At 42.1% G+C, this 18,084-nt stretch overlaps 1 protein-coding gene across 1 annotated transcript in view; it reads left to right on the top strand.

Annotated features, from left to right (window-relative positions):
* Positions 1–18,084, top strand: part of GPC6 (glypican 6) — a 1,709,607-nt gene that overhangs the window by 324,953 nt on the left and 1,366,570 nt on the right. The window lies entirely within an intron of this gene.

Raw genomic sequence — 18,084 nt, 5'->3', positions numbered from 1 at the left:
TGCTCCGATCCCCCCCTCATACATACCGAGCCTCCCGGTGTCCATCTGTCTGCTCCATGGGCACCGCCATCTTCCAAAATGGCAGGCGCATGAACAGTGCGCCCGCCGAATCTGCCGGCCGGCAAATTCGTTCTAGGTACATTTATAATAATAAAAATAAAGAAAATATATTTACTTTTATTTTTACACTAGAGTTAGGGTTAGAACTATGGTTAGGGTTAGGGCTAGGGTTAGGGTTAGGGTTAGAATTAGGGTTAGAATTAGGGTTAGGGTTAGAATTAGGGTATGTGCACATTCTGCGGATTTTGCTGCGGAACCGCAGCTTTTCCGCAGCTGCGGGTCCGCAGCGGTTTCCCATAAGTTTACAGTACAATGTAAACCTATGGGAAACTAAATCAGCAGTGCACATGCTGTGGAAAAAAACCCGCGGAAATGCAGCGGTTAATATTCCGCAGCATGTCAATTCTTTGTGCGGATTCCGCTGTGGGTTTACACCTGCTCCAATAGAAAACTACAGGTGTAAACCCGCAGCGGAAACCGCATTAGAAACTGCGATAAATCCGCAGTAAAAACCGTAGCAGTTTTGCACTGCGGATTTATCAATTCCGCTGTGGAAAATTCTGCAATGGAATCCGCAGCGTGGGCACATACCCTAAGGCTACCCTGTTACCCTTGCGAAAATAAAAAATTGCTTGCTAAAACATAATTTTTGAGGAAAGAAAAATGATTTTTTATTTTCACGGCTCTGCATTGTAAACTTCTGTGAAGCACTTGGGGGTTCAAAGTGCTCACCACATGTCTAGATAAGTTCCTTGGGGGGTCTAGTTTCCAAAAAGGGGTCACTTGTGAGGGTTTTCTACTGTTTAGGCACATCAGGGGGTCATACGCAACGTTACGCCCGCAGACCATTCCATCAAAGTCTGCATTTCAAAACATCACTACTTCCCTTCTGAGCCCCGACGTGTGCCCAAACAGTGGTTTACCCCCACATGTGGGGTACCAGCATACTCAAGACAAACTGGGCAGCAACTATTGGCTTCTAGTTTCTCCTGTTACCCTTGTGAAAATAAAAAATTGCTTGCTGAAACATAATTTTTGAGGAAAGAAAAATGATTTTTTATTTTCACAGCTCTGCGTTATAAACTTCTGTAAAGCACTTGAGGGTTTAAAGTTGTCACCGCACATCTAGATTAGTTCCATGGGAGGTCTAGTTTCCAAAATGGGGTCACATATGGGGGAGCTCCAATGTTTAGGCACACAGGGGGTCTCCAAACACGACATGGTGTCCGCTAACGATTGGAGCTAATTTTTCATTCAAAAAGTCAAATGGCGCTCCTTCCCTTCCAAGCCCTGCCGTGTGCCCAAACAGTGGTTTACCCCCACATGTGAGGTATCAGTGTACTCAGGAGAAGTTGCCCAATAAACTTTAGGATCCATTTTATCATGTTGCTTATGTGGAAATGAACACATTGAGGCTAAAATAAATTTTTTGTGAAAGAAAAGTACTTTTTCATTTTTACGGATCAATTTGTGAAGCACCTGGTGGCTCAAAGTGCTCACTATGCATCTAGATAAGTTCCTTGAGGGGGTCTAGTTTCCATAAAGGGGTCACTTGTGGGGGAGCTCCAATCTTTAGGTACACAGGGGCTTTCCAAACGTGACATGGTGTCCGCTGACGATTGGAGCTAATTTTTCATTCAAAAGTCAAATAGCGCTCCTTCCCTTCTGAGCCTTGCCGTGTGCACAAACAGTGGTTTTTGACCATATATGAGGTATCAGTGTACTCAGGAGAAATTGCCCAACACATTTTAGGATCCATTTTATCCTGTTGCCCATGTGAAAATGAAAAAATTGAGGCTAAAAATTTTTTTGTGAAAAAAAAGTACTTTTTCATTTTTACGGATCAATTTGTGAATCACCTGGAGGTTCAAAGTGCTCACTATGCATCTAGATAAGCTCCTTGGGGGTCTAGTTTCCAAAATGGGGTCACTTGTGGGGGAGCTACAATGTTTAGGCACACAGGGGTGCTCCAAACGCGACATGGTGTCCGCTAAAGATTGGAGCCAATTTTTCATTGAAAAAGTCAAATGGCGCTCCTTCCCTTCCGAGCCCTGTTGTGCGCCCAAACAGTGGTCCCCCCCATATGGGGTATCGGCGTACTCAGGACATATTGTACAATAACTTTTGGGTTCCAGTTTCTATTTTTACCCTTGGGAAAATAAAAAAAATGTTGCTAAAAGATCATTTTTGTGACTAAAAAGTTAAATGTTCATTTTTTCCTTCCATGTTGCTTCTGCTGCTGTGAAGCACCTGATGGGTTAATAAACTTTTTGAATGTGGTTTTGAGCACCTTGAGGGGTGCAGTTTTTAGAATGGTGTCACTTTTGGGTATTTTCAGCCATATAGACCCTTCAAACTGACTTCAAATGTGAAGTGGTCCCAAAAAAAAATGGTTTTGTAAATTTCGTTGTAAAAATGAGAAATCGCTGGTCAAATTTTAACCCTTATAACTTCCTAGCAAAAAAAAATGTTGTTTCCAAAATTGTGCTGATGTAAAGTAGACATGTGGGTAATGTTATTTATTAACTATTTGGTGTCACATAACTCTCTGGTTTAACAGAATAAAAATTCAAAATTTGAAAATTGTGAAATTTTAAAATTTTTTTAAAAAATTCCATTTTTTTTCACAAATAAATGCAAAAATTATCGACCTAAATTTACCACTAACATGAAGCCCAATATGTCACGAAAAAACAATCTAGAACCGCTAGGATCTGTTGAAGCCTTCCTGAGTTATTACCTCATAAAGGGACACTGGTCAGAATTGCAAAAAACGGCCAGGTCATTAAGGTCAAAATATGTTGGTTCATGAAGGGGTTAAGAAGAAAAACATTTTTTTTTTCATTTTAAAAATTACAAAAATGGGAATGGGCCAATCTAAAAGTTGGGCACCCTTGGAGATTTATGTACTCAGATAACTTTGACCAAGTTTTCAGACCTTAATTAGCCTGTTAGGGTTATGGATTGTTCATCATCATAGTTAGGAAAGACCAGGTGATGCAAAATTCCCAGCTTTATAAAAACTCAGCCTTCTCTAACCTTGTGCCAAAAAACTGTAGCAGCTGCCTAGCACTCTGAAAATGAAAATGGTGGAGGCCCACAAAGCAGGCAGGAGAAAGCTATAAGAACTTGAAGATAGCAAAGTGTTTTCAAGTTGTGCTTTCCTCAGTTCGAAATGTAACTAAGAAATGACAGTTGACAGGAACAGTGGAAGTCAAGATAAGGTCTGGAAGACAAAGCAAAATTTCAGTGAGCGCTGCTCATAGTATTGCTCAAGAGACAAATCAGGACCCCCCACTTGATTACAAAAGACCTTCACAAATATTTAGCAGTCCCTGGAGTTACATATAGTTACATAGTTATTAAGGTTGAAGGAAGACTGTAAGTCCATCTAGTTCAACCCATAGCCTAACCTAACATGCCCTAACATGTTGATCCAGGGGAAGGCAAAAAAACCCCATGTGGTAAGAGTAAGCTCCACCATGGGGAAAAAAATTCCTTCCCGACTCCACATACGGCAATCAGACTAGTTCCCTGGATCAACGCCTTATCAAGGAATCTAGTGTATATACCCTGTAACATTATACTTTTCCAGAAAGGTATCCAGTCCCCTCTTAAATTTAATTAATGAATCACTCATTACAACATCATACGGCAGAGAGTTCCATAGTCTCACTGCTCTTACAGTAAAGAATCCGCGTCTGTTATTATGCTTAAACCTTCTTTCCTCCAGACGTAGAGGATGCCCCCTTGTCCCTGTCTCAGGTCTATGATTAAAAAGATCATCAGAAAGGTCTTTGTACTGTCCCCTCATATATTTATACATTAACATAAGATCACCCCTTAGTCTTCGTTTTTCCAAACTAAATAGCCCCAAGTGTAATAACCTATCTTGGTATTGCAGACCCCTCAGTCCTCTAATAACCTTGGTCGCTCTTCTCTGCACCCGCTCCAGTTCAGCTATGTCTTTCTTATACACTGGAGACCAGAACTGTGCACAGTATTCTAAGTGTGGTCGAACTAGTGACTTGTATAGAGGTAAAATTATGTTCTCCTCATGAGCATCTATGCCTCTTTTAATACATCCCATTATTTTATTTGCCTTTGTAGCAGCTGCCTGACACTGGCCACTGAATATGAGTTTGTCATCCACCCATACACCCAGGTCTTTTTCATTGACGGTTTTGCCCAGAGTTTTAGAATTAAGCACATAGTTATACATCTTATTACTTCTACCCAAGTGCATGACCTTACATTTATCCCCATTAAAGCTCATTTGCCATTTATCAGCCCAAGCTTCTAGTTTACATAAATCATCCTGTAATATAAAATTGTCCTCCCCTGTATTGATTACCCTGCAGAGTTTAGTGTCATCTGCAAATATTGAAATTCTACTCTGAATGCCCCCTACAAGGTCATTAATAAATATGTTAAAAAGAAGAGGGCCCAATACTGACCCCTGTGGTACCCCACTGCTAACCGTGACCCAGTCCGAGTGTGCTCCATTAATAACCACCCTTTGTTTCCTATCCCTGAGCCAGCTCTCAACCCACTTACACATATTTTCCCCTATCCCCATTACTCTCATTTTATGTAACAACCTTTTGTGTGGCACCGTATCAAAAGCTTTGGAAAAGTCCATATATACTACGTCCACTGGGTTCCCTTGGTCCAGTCCGGAACTTACCTCTTCATAGAAGCTGATCAAATTAGTCTGACATGAACGGTCCCTAGTAAACCCGTGCTGATACTGGGTCATGAGGTTATTCCTCTTCAGATACTCCAGCATAGCATCCCTTAGAATGCCCTCCAGGATTTTACCCACAGTAGAGGTTAAACATACTGGCCTATAATTACCGAGTTCAGTTTTTGCCCCTTTTTTGAATTTTGGCACCACATTTGCTATACGCCAGTCCTGTGATACAGACCCTGTTATTATGGAGTCTTTAAAGATTAAAAATAATGGTCTATCAATGACTGTACTTAGTTCCTGCAGTACTCGGGGGTGTATCCCATCCGGGCCCGGAGATTTGTCAATTTTAGTTATTTTTAGACGCCGCTGTACTTCCTGCTGGGTTAAGCAGGTGACATTTAATGGGGAATTATTATCACTAGTCATATTGGCTGCCATGGGATTTTCTTTTGTAAATACTGATGAAAAAAAGTCATTTAGCATATTGGCTTTTTCCTCATCCTCATCCACCATTTCACCCAGACTATTTTTAAGGGGGCCAACACTGTCATTTTTTAGTTTCTTACTATTTATATAGTTAAAGAATATTTTGGGATTATTTTTACTCTCTCTGGCAATGAGTCTCTCTGTCTCAATCTTTGCTGCCTTGATTTGCTTTTTACAGAATGTATTTAATTTTCTGTATTTATTTAATGCCTCCTCACTACCTACTTCCTTTAATTCTCTAAATGCTTTCTTTTTGTCCCTTATTGCGCCCCTTACAGCTCTATTTAGCCATATTGGTTTCCTCCTATTTCTAGTATGTTTATTCCCATACGGTATATACTGTGCACAGGTCCTATCCAGGATGCTAATAAATGTCTCCCATTTTCTTTGTGTATTTTTGTGTCTCAGGATATTGTCCCAGTTAATTGCACCAAGATCCTCTCTCATCCGTTGGAAATTTGCCCTCCTGAAGTTTAGTGTCCTTGTCACCCCCCTTCTACCCATCTTATTAAAGGTTACATGAAAACTTATTATTTTGTGATCACTATTCCCCAAGTGACCCCCAACCCTTATATTTGATATGCGGTCTGGCCTGTTGGTTAATATTAGGTCTAGCAGTGCCCCCCTCCTTGTTGGGTCCTGAACCAGTTGTGAAAGGTAATTGTCTCTCATAGTTGTCAAAAACCGATTACCTTTGCTGGAACTGCAGGTTTCTGTTCCCCAATCTATTTCAGGATAGTTGAAGTCCCCCATAATAATGACTTCTCCTTGAGTCGCAGCTTCATCTATTTGCTTTACGAGGATATTCTCCATTGCTTCCATTAGTTTTGGAGATTTATAATAAACCCCTATCAGTAATTTATTATTTTTTCCCCCTCCCCTTATCTCCACCCACAGAGACTCTACATTTTCATTAGATTCACCTATATTATCACGCAGGATGGGTTTTAAGGTCGATTTTACATACAGACACACCCCACCCCCTCGCTTATCTGTACGGTCATTTCTGAAAAGGCTATAGCCCTGCAAGTTAACAGCCCAGTCATGGCTCTCATCCAGCCACGTCTCAGATATCCCCACCATGTCATAATTATGCTCCAACAACATTAGTTCTAATTCATCCATTTTGTTGGCGAGGCTTCTGGCATTAGTATACATGCACTTGATGTTACTCTCTGTACCTCTATTCTTTCTTAAATTACTAACTGTTCTAACCCCACCCCCCATGCCACCGCCACCCCCAACTTCCTTATTTGTGCCCAGGTCTCTATCTGCACTATCTTCCCCTCCTATAAAATGAATACCCTCCCCCCCAATCCCTAGTTTAAACACTCCTCCAACCTTCTAACCATTTTCTCCCCCAGCACAGCTGCACCTTCCCCATTGAGGTGCAGCCCGTCCCTAGCGTAGAGCCTGTAGCCAACTGAGAAGTCGGCCCAGTTCTGCAGGAACCCAAACCCCTCCTTCCTACACCAATTCTTGAGCCACTTATTAACCTCCCTAATCTCCCGTTGCCTCTCTGGCGTGGCACGTGGTACAGGCAGTATTTCGGAAAATACCACGTTGGAGGTCCTTGCTTTCAGCTTGCAGCCTAATTCCCTGAAATCATCTTTAAGGACCTTCCACCTACCTCTAACTTTGTCATTTGTGCCAATGTGCACCATGACCGCTGGGTCCTCACCAGCCCCTCCCAGTAATCTGTCCACCCGATCAGCGATGTGTCGGACTCGAGCGCCAGGTAGGCAGCACACCGTCCGACGATCCCTGTCTTTGTGACAGATTGCCCTATCTGTTCCCCTAATAATTGAGTCCCCCACTACCAGCACCTGTCTGGCCTGCCCTGCTCTCCTTTTTCCCTCCTTACTGGAGCAGTCACTCCTCCGGCTTTCAGAGGACATGCCTGGCTGCAGCAGTGCTACCCCTGCACTGGCACCCCCCTCATCTGCCAACTTAGCAAACTTATTGGGGTGTGCCAGATCAGGACTAGCCTCCCTGGCACTCTTCCCTCTACCCCGCCTTCTATCTGTCACCCAGCTAACTGCCACACTGTCCTGCAGCTCCATCCTACCATCCCCCTCCTCATCTATCCCATTGAGCGTCTGCTCTGTGAGCAGAAGACTCCTCTCCATATTGTCTATGGATCTCAGTGTTGCCAGCTGCACATTTAGATCCAGTATCTGGGTTTCCAAATGCACAATGTGCTCACATCTCGCACAGCAGTATGCACCCTCGACCGGCTGGTCAAGGACTGCATACATGTGGCAAGATGTACACTGGATGGCATTAACAATTGTGGAGCACATTTCCTAATGGGGATTGCACCACACAGAAACGTTAATTAAAAATAAATACAAAGTATTAATTAAACCAAAAAAAAACAACAAAAAAAAAAAAAAACAGAAGCAATTCCTCCCTTGGAAACTCCCTGATTCCAAAGTCACTGAATCACAAGTCACACACTTACCGCCGTTCACACTTACGCTCAGGTCACACTCAGCTCGCTCACACTCGCTGTGCTGAAGATTTATAGATTTTTTTTATTTTTTCTCTCTATCTCCCCTCAACAGCAATCCACCTTGCTGTTCAGATGCACTTCCAAAAAGGTGCATTGGTGGTACATTGTTTTACTGTCCAGAGACACCTGCACAAATATGGCCTTCATGCAATAATCATCAGAATAAAATCTCTCCTGCATCCTCACCATAAAATTCAGCATCAGAAGTATGCAAAAGAACATCTAAACGATAAACCAAAAATAATGACCCAACAACATATTAGTTGCACTTCCAAACTAAATCATAATACCTATGAAGAAGGGAAGCTCAGGCCCAATCAATTTAATATGAGGAATTCTTCATTGGTACAAAAACCACAAAAGTAAAAAATATTTCAAAAGAGGGGTAAACATATACAAAGAAAAATAAATATCTCAGGACAGCAACAAACAGCTCTTCCATGTCAGGAAAGTGCGTGATTATATATAATATAATGGTTACACTGTTTAAGAGAGAACAAAGTCCTAGGGTGATATATTTACACACATGCACTGGCTTTATTGAAAGGACAGTAGGGATGCCATATTATGTACACGTTTCAAACACCATTATTTTCCTCTGGTATAATAATTTTTAAAAATCCCAAATGCTGAGCAAACCCATGCTCAATAAAGTATATATTTATAAAAAGAGAGAAACTGTTTTCAGAGAGTTTCCCACAAGTTGTTAATAAAGTGCTATAGTGCAAGAACTTATCATAATGTGCTATGAGAAAAAGTTACACATAAATAGTGCACACATAATGTCAATGGAAGGCATCAATAGTTCAATATATCTGGCTGATGCAATATAAAAACAGAGCATAAGAAAGAGCATGTGAAACAGGCTATTTGATACAACCTGAGTGGTAGCACTGACCCCAAATCACTTTTCGCGTCTAGCTTCTTCCTGGGGGGATAAGTAAGGAAGAAGCTAAACGGCAGCTTCCTGTGTCCACTGAGCAATGTTAGCATGGGCTGCAAGTCAGCTGTAGTCAGATAATTTTAATGTCCTACTGATAAAATTGCATTCATAATTAGGGTCTCCTGTCCGATATTATGCTAACCTCAGTTTAAATAGCCAAAACCTGCTAACGGATTCCTTGTAATGCTGCTACATAACGCCCATATGGTATTGGTATAATTAGTATATTTAAGCTTATTTACAATTTCATGCAGAGTCTTTTAAATATTGATAGACAATTTCTCTGTAAAAAAAAACAATTGTCAATTCTGTGAAGCACTTTTGCATTAGTTCTAAACAATAATGTTACAGTAACCTGTGAACTTGAATGACATCTGAATGTGGTCCGATTTCCACGGACTGACAGAATGGAGAAGATGGAGACATTTTTTTCTTCATCTTTTCCTCATCTAAATAATCTCATCACACTAAGCTCATACACAGATCAAACTCTAATCACAGTGAGATTTTCAGATTTGACCTGAGTGTAATGTTTTCCACGCACTCACTAACTTGCATGGCCGAGTGGGATCTGAATATCAAATAAAACTCAAGCATGCTGTGATTTTTTTCCCCTGACCGGTCCGAGTACAATCAGGTATTTTGTCAAATCACTCTCGAACCGATAATACGATCATGTGTAAAAGACCTAATAGTGCTAATTTATTAGCTACAATATGTTATTGATACTAAAGTACATTGTCCATGTTGGTTTGCACTCTTGTTATCACCGGGCATTGTCCCTACTAGAGATCAGAGGGTCAGTAAAAATTTGAATTTGCTTGTTCGTGAACATAAATTTGATTTTTGAAGAAGTTATCCTATGTGGTTTCTCTTTCGGTTGGGGAGGGCTATATTTACCCTCCCCTGTGCTGTGCCCATTGTCAGTTATACATCTGATCTCAGCTGAGCAGCTGACCCTGTGAATACCTGTGTGTATTTCTTATTTCTTATTCCTGTTTGCATGCCTGTGTATGACCCGGTCTGTTCCACGCTTTTGCATTTGTCTCCTGATTCAGTAGTTCTCGTGATACTCCTGGTTTTGATCTCAGCTTTGTCCCCTGACTTCCTGCTTGTTAATCAAAAATTATAAGTTAAACCGCACCTCATATAGCCAGGGTCCTACAGGACACTATTTAAGACGCACGTCACAACCAGGGAGGTCATCCCGGAAAAAAGTCGATACCAAGTAGTAGAAAAGACAGCGCCTCAAATATTGGTTCCTGCTTGTTAGTCCTTCTGGTACCTCGTGTCTCTCTCTGGCTTCTGACCTCAGCTTGTATCATACCACTCTATTAGTCTCTCCCCTTGGCTACCGTGCTGTCCTCTAGTCTGACTTCGGCTCTCCTGACACTTCTCTCGGCTTCCCCGACTCCTGTCATCATCCTTGGGAGTTCATCCTGCCTCCAACCACTCCCACGGTGGTCACAAGCTGCAGGTACTGTTCATCTGCAGGCATGCTCACAACAGCATCTCACGTCACAGCAGGAGTTCCCGGCTTTCCCAGCACATCTCTGGACAGTCGTACAGACCCAGGGGGTAAGTCTGTTACGGTGTCTGTTACAGTATCTTTAGATCACCATCGGCCGCACTGAAATCTCTGGGCTTCATATACTAGGCCAGAGCTTCCTGGTTTGATTGGCCCACCATGATGTGCACTAATGACATTGAGCTCAATAACAGCCACGCAGCAACTCCATCATTTTGGATTCCACAACTGGATATTTATCTTAACATAGGTACCTGGCTGTAAAGTTACGATGAAACTTTTGCCCAAAGTATTACTATTTTTTTTGTGGAGCATCTTGTTCAAACTTTGCATGAGTAAATTTTCTCTTCCCTCATATCTTAGCAATTTATATTCACACAGTTATTGATAGTATTAGATTAATTCCACTTCATATGATTTGCATTTTAATGAAACTAATTGTGCATTTTTAGCTGAATTGAAGATCCACTTACACATGCTGATCATCAGCTCAAGAGTATAGCATAAAGATGACCACTATAAATGGCTGAACTGTTCTTTCCTGACCAATGAAAATGACTTGAAAATTTTACAGTTCATGCATGAATTTTTTTCTGCAATCTATAATGGTCTAATTATAATGAGCAAAAGTTCGCTCATGAAGAAGGAATTTGAAAAATGCTATACAGACCAATTATTGACATTTTTATGGAGTTTGTCAGCAGAATTCTTGCGATAAAATTAACAGAAGATAGTATACCTACAGACATGAGAAAATATACCATTTGTGTTTTGCGGATCATAGTATTATTGCTAATAAAACATTTAATTTTTTTATGCTAGTTTAGTTGCAAGTGCTATTTGCTGTTGTCATTAAAGCCATCCCAATGCCCACTTTGTCTTGATTTGAAGGCACCAGTGATGGTTGATGTCATAATGCATTTTCAGGGGTTTGCAAATACACAGTGAGCTCTCAGAATTCTTCAACTACATGCACGACATAGCATATTGGTAACTGCAATATCTAGCATTGTTAGTAGTTTTATCATTTGTAGTCTTCTAATAGACTGTGTATGGAATCATGTAAACTTCTGCTCAAGAGTGGACCATTGATGCAACCTGTGCAGCCGCATAGGGGCCCATGAGTTAAAATTATTTATATTCATAGAAGTTCCTATAACAAATATAAGACAAGTCTGGCAAGGACTTAGAAGATGTGGATGGCTCTACTATTGGACGCTAACCCCAGTGTATCTATCTGAAGGATTCTCATTAACACATTCCCATATCATAAGTCCGCCATTGATTCTCATTGAACACTGTGTACTTTTTTGGTAAAACATACCGTATTTTTCCGACTATAAGACGCACTTTTTCCCCAAAAAAATTGTGAGGAAAATGGGGGGTGCGTCTTATATTTAGAATGCAGACTTACCGGCATTGTGGCGGCGACAGAGGTGCGGGGATGATGTGGCGCGGTGAGCTGTATGGCGTGAGCAGGGTCCCGTCCACATTTGAGGTGAATCCGCGGCCTGGTATTGATGGAGAGCAGCAGAGCAGGGTGAGTTACGGTATTTTCCGGTGGCGGCGGCCATCTTGCTGAGGCCGCGCGTGCGCAGATTCGCTACTCTGCATCCCAGGGCTTCAGGAAAATGGCCGCGGGAGGCCGCGCGTGCGCAGATGGAGATCGCGGCGGCCATTTTCCTGAAGCCGAGTTCGCAGATTGAGATCTCGGCTTCAGGAAAATGGCTGCCACGATCTCCATCTGCGCACGCGCGGCCTCCCGCGGCTATTTTCCTGAAGCCCTGGGACGCAGAGTAGTGAATCTGCGCACCCGCGGCCTCAGCAAGATGGCCGCCGCCACCGGAAAAATCCTTAACTCACCCAGCTCTGCTGCTCTCCATCAATACCGGGCTGCGGATTCACCTCAAATATGGACGGGACCCTGCTCACGCCATACAGCTCACCGCGCCACATCATCCCCGCACCTCTGTCACCGCCACAATGCCGGTAAGCCTGCCGCCACCAGGAAAACTATGACTCACCCAGCTCTGCTGCTCTCCTTCACTACTGCTGTGGCGTCACCTCAAATGTGGAAGAGACCCTGGCCGCCGCCACCTGAGGAAGTGACCGCACATCTGCCGCCGCCACAGCAACCTCCCCATGGACACCAGGCCATGGCGTCGCCCACCTAAGCAGGATGGGACCCTGCTCAAGTGCACGCCATTCCGCCCACCGCACCTCAGCATCACCTCACCTCTGCTGACACCATGCCTCCTGTGACCCTGCTCTGCCACTGCCTGCCATCATGTAAGAGATCTTAAATCCGGACAATAAGACGGACCCCCATCTTATAAAAAATCTTTTTTTCTGCAATTTTCACCCCAAATTTGGGGTGCGTCTTATAGTACGGTGTGTCTTATAGTCCGAAAAATACGGTAATCAACTGTGCTTTTCAGTAGACAAAGACAAAAAGCACACTGACCTAACTGGTTATCAACCTTTAAACTCTATCTACATGCAGCACAAATCTACACTTAAAACAGATATGTACTTTCAGGTTACTTTCAAAATAAGCTTTATACATATATTTATAAACAAATAATATCAGAGTGGGTTAGAGTGCAATCAATATTGTAAAATCACTGTGTGACTGTGGTCAAAAAAGCAAAAGCAGATAATGAGGCAAACTGTGTAGAATAATATACATTAATCTATTAACCCCTTTCTGACATCAGACGTATGACCACCGATGGGATAGTACGTCATACGCGATTGGCTGCGCTCACGGGGGGAGCGCGGCCGATCGCGGCCGGGTGTCAGCTGCATATCGCAGCTGACATCCGGCACTATGTGCCAGGAGCGGTCACGGACCGCCCCCGGCACATTAACCCCCGGCACACCGCGATCAAACATGATCGCGATGTACCGGCGGTATAGGGAAGCATCGCGCAGGGAGGGGGCTCCCTGCGGGCTTCCCTGAGACCCCCGGAGCAACGCGATGTGATCGCGTTGCTCCGAGGGTCTCCTACCTCCCTCCTCGCCGCAGGTCCCGGATCCAAGATGGCCGCGGCATCCGGGTCCTGCACGGAGGGAGGTGGCTTACCGAGTGCCTGCTCAGAGCAGGCGCTGGTAAGCCTGCAGCCCTGCACAGCAGATCGTCGATCTGACAGAGTGCTGTGCACACTGTCAGATCAATGATCTGTAATGTACCCCCCTGGGACAAAGTAAAAAAGTTACAAAAAAATTCCCCACATGTGTGTAAAAAAAAATAAAAAAAATATCCTAAATAAAGAAAAAAAAATATATATATTATTCCCATAAATACATTTCTTTAGCTAAATAAAATAAAAAAACAATAAAAGTACACATATTTAGTATCGCCGCGTCCGTAACGACCCAACCTATAAAACTGCCCCACTAGTTAACCCCTTCAGTAAACACCGTAAGGAAAAAAAAAAAACGAGGCAAAAAACAACGCTTTATTATCATACCACCGAACAAAAAGTGGAATAACACACGATCAAAAAGACCGACATAAATAACCATGGTACCGCTGAAAACGTCATCTTGTCCCGCAAAAAACGAGCCGCAATACAGCATCATCAGCAAAAAAATAAAAAAGTTATAGTCCTGAGAATAAAGCGATACCAAAATAATTATTTTTTCTATAAAATAGTTTTTATCGTATAAAAGCGCCAAAACATAAAAAAAATGATATAAATGAGATATCGCTGTAATCGTACTGACCCGACGAATAAAATTGCTTTATCAATTTTACCAAACACGGAACGGTATAAACGCCTCCCCCAAAAGAATTTCATGAATAGCTGGTTTTTGATCACTCTGCCTCACAAAAATCGGAATAAAAAGCGATCAAAAAATGTCACATGTCCGAAAATGTTACCAATAAAAACGTCAACTCGTCCCGCAAAAAACAAGATCTCACATGACTCTGTGGGCCAATACATGGATAAATTATAGCTCTCAAAATGTGGTAATGCAAAAAATATTTTTTGCAATGAAAAGCGTCTTTCAGTGTGTGACGGCTGCCAATCATAAAAATCCGCTAAAAAACCCACTATAAAAGTAAATCAAACCCCCCTTCATCACCCCCTTAGTTTGGGAAAAATAAAAAAATTAAAAAATGTATTTATTTCCATTTTCCCATTAGGGTTAGGGTTAGGGCTAGAGTTAGGACTAGAGTTAGGGCTAGGGTTAGGGTTAGGACAAGGGTTAGGACTAGGGTTAGGGTTAGGGCTAGGGTTAGGGCTAGGGTTGGGGCTAGGGTTAGGGCTAGGGTTAGGGCTAGGGTTGGGGCTAGGGTTAGGGTTAGGGCTAGGGTTAGAGTTGGGGCTAGGGTTAGGGCTAGGGTTAGGGTTAGGGCTAGGGTTAGGGCTAGTGTTACGGCTAGTGTTAGGGCTAGTGATAGGGCTAGGGTTATTGCTAGGGTTAGGGCTAGGGTTAGGGTTGGGGCTAGGGTTGGGGCTACAGTTAGGGTTGGGGCTAAAGATAGGGTTAGGGTTTGGAATACATTTACGGTTGGGAATAGGGTTGGGTGTGTCTGGGTTAGAGGAGTGGTTAGGGTTACTGTTGGGATTAGGGTAAGGGGTGTGTTTGGATTAGGGTTTCAGTTATAATTGGGGGGTTTCCACTGTTTAGGCACATCAGGGGCTCTCCAAACCGGACATGGCATCCGATCTGAATTCCAGCCAATTCTGCATTGAAAAAGGAAAACAGTGCTCCTTCCCTTCAGAGCTCTCCCGTGTGCCCAAACAGGGATTTACCCCAACATATGGGGTATCAGCGTACTCAGGACAAATTGGACATCATCTTTTGGGGTCCAATTTCTCCTGCTACCCTTGGGAAAATACAAAACTGGCGGCCAAAAATTAAGTTTTGTGGGAAAAAAAGATTTTTTGACTTGTTGGGTCAAAGTGCTCAACACACATCTAGATAAGTTCCTTAAGGGGTCTACTTTCCAAAATGGTTTCACTTGTGGGGGGTTTCAATGTTTAGGCACATCAGGGGCTCTCCAAACGCAACATAGCGTCCCATCTCAATTCTAGTCAATTTTGCATTGAAAAGTCAAATGGCGCTCCTTCCCTTCCGAGCTCTGCCCTGCGCCCAAACAATGGTTTACACCCACATATGGGGTATCAGCGTACTCAGGACAAATTGCACAACAATTGTTGGGGTCCAATTTCTTCTCATACCCTTGGGAAAATAAAAAATTGGGGGCAAAAAGATCATTTTTGTGAAAAAATATGATTTTTTATTTTTACGGCTCTGCATTATAAACTTCTGTGAAGCACTTGTTGGGTCAAAGTGCTCACCACACATCTAGATAAGATCCTTAGGGGGTCTACTTTCCAAAATGGTGTCACTTGTGGGAGGTTTCAATGTTTAGGCACATCAGGGGCTCTCCAAATGCAACATGGCATCCCATCTCAATTCCAGTCAATTTTGCATTGAAAAGTCAAATGGCGCTCCTTTCCTTCCGAGCTCTGCCATGCGCCCAAACAGTGGTTTACCCCCACATATGGGGTATCAGCGTACTCAGGACAAACTGTACAACAAATTTTGCGGTCTATTTTCTCCTGTTACCCTTGGTTAAATAAAACAAATTGGAGCTGAAATAAATTTTGTGTGAAAAAAAGTTAAATGTTTATTTTTATTTAAACATTCCAAAAATTCCTGTGAAACACCTGAAGGGTTAATAAACTTCTTGAAAGTAATTTTGAGTACCTTGAGGGGTGCAGTTTTTAGAATGGTGTCACACTTGGGTATTTTCTATCATATAGACCCCTCAAAATGACTTCAAATGAGATGTGGTCCCTAAAAAAAAATGGTGTTGTAAAAATGAGAAATTGCTGGTCAACTTTTAACCCTTATAACTCCGTCACAAAAAAAATTTTGGTTCCAAAATTGTGCTGATGTAAAGTAGACATGTGGGAAATGTTACTTATTAAGTATTTTGCGTGACATATATCTGTGATTTAAGGGCATAAAAATTCAAAGTTGAAAAATTGCGAAATTTTCAAAATTTTCGCCAAATATTCGTTTTTTTCACAAATAAACACAAGTTATATCAAAGAAATTTTACCACTATCATGAAGTACAATATGTCACGAGAAAACAGTGTCAGAATCGCCAAGATCCGTTGAAGCGTTCCAGAGTTATAACCTCATAAATGGACAGTGGTCAGAATTGTAAAAATTGGCCCGGTCATTAACGTGCAAACCACCCTTGGGGGTGAAGGGGTTAATAATCCACATATTTACATCAGTCAAAAGTGCCATAATAGGAAGCATTGTTGAAGAATGAACAAGTCTTTTTTTCCTTATTCCTTAATTAATCAATTCATTGTCTTTAATTCTCAACCTTTTTGTGTTCTCTATGTGGGCCTTACTGCCCATCCTACTTTCCAGAACTTTCCTGTTTAACCCCTTTCATGACATATGACATATATTTACTACATATGTCGTGTCTCTGCTTTTAATGCAGGCTCAAACGCGATCATGTGCATTTAACAGCTACGGTTGGAGTGGGGCGTTACTTTCTGCTGTTATTCTGTTAAATCCCTCTGTTAATTTCTGAAAGCAGCATTTAACATGTGCCTACATTCCACATTCTCTTTGACATGCCTTTTGATGTGATCATGGGGCGATCATGGGGTGATCATGGGGTGTCGGTAGGTTGCCATGACAGCCGAGTGCCTGCAGATGACCCCTGTGCCTGTCATTATGATACTCCTGTGCAGAGCTGCCACTAGGAATTTCAGGGCCCCATACTGGCAACATTTTTATGCCCCCTAAGACTTTGCCCAGGCTCCACAACAGCTCCTCCTCCACCCTTCGAACCTCCAACAGTCCTACCGCCCACTCTTGGCAAAACTCAACTTCTCCACCACATCCTCACCAATCAAATATTATATACAGCAATATATGACCAGGAGATGCTACAGAGGCCTATTACCCAGTTATCCATGAGATGAAACAGCACATGGGTGAGATCTAACCATACCTATAATGCCTGAGAAGTGTGACATGGGTTCTGGAGACTATGGAGAAATTTAACCACTCCAGAGGCATATTTTCTGGTGTGGTTTATAGTTTTTCTCATAAAAGTGATATTTAGTGTGCATCTGATATATAAGACTTCCTTACTCACGATTAATTAAGCAGGGTATTTATCCCCTATTGTAAGTTGACGTCTTGGCATGGTTAATTATCACCTTATTGGGCCTCTAATATATGCTGCAAACAGTTCTTTATGCTGATATTTAAGCGTGTACAGGATTCGCCTACATTGGAATGTAACATAGATGGGTACAGAATATGTGTGATGGTATACAGCCAAAATATTACATGGGCAATTTAACAAGTAGAGCCTGATGTGGGTTGTGTATCAAAATTTAAAGACACAGTTTCCCAACCTATGCATCCATGTTTTTGGCAAACTCTATCTCATATAGGCTTATGTTTATGGTGGCACACTACCATCTCTGAGGCAAGGTTTCATAAAGCCGGATAAGAGCCACTTGTTGAGACACTTATGCAATAGGTCCTCATTTAAGGACCATATTTATGTCAGCTTTTATTTACCTTCCCTTTTGTGTCTTGTAGTGTCATTTTTTTTGTTTTTTTCACACAGGTATTTTTAGCACTTTATTTGTTTGTTTTTTTGGAGATAATAAAGGTTACGTTTAGGTCCAGTGCTATATATAACCAATCAGATATTAACAGTTCCCATCAAACACCAGATCCCATTCATAACCAGCAGCTTTTTTTCTTGCCAAAATAATTTTTAAGCCGCCACCACGACAAGGTAGACTTTTTTCTCCAGGCCGTACTCTAGTCTAACCTTATAAATATTTC

Source organism: Ranitomeya variabilis, chromosome 3 (genome assembly GCF_051348905.1).
Source record: "Ranitomeya variabilis isolate aRanVar5 chromosome 3, aRanVar5.hap1, whole genome shotgun sequence".
In the NCBI taxonomy this organism is placed as follows: Eukaryota; Metazoa; Chordata; class Amphibia; order Anura; family Dendrobatidae; genus Ranitomeya; species Ranitomeya variabilis.
This window is presented reverse-complemented; position numbering and strand designations above follow the sequence as displayed.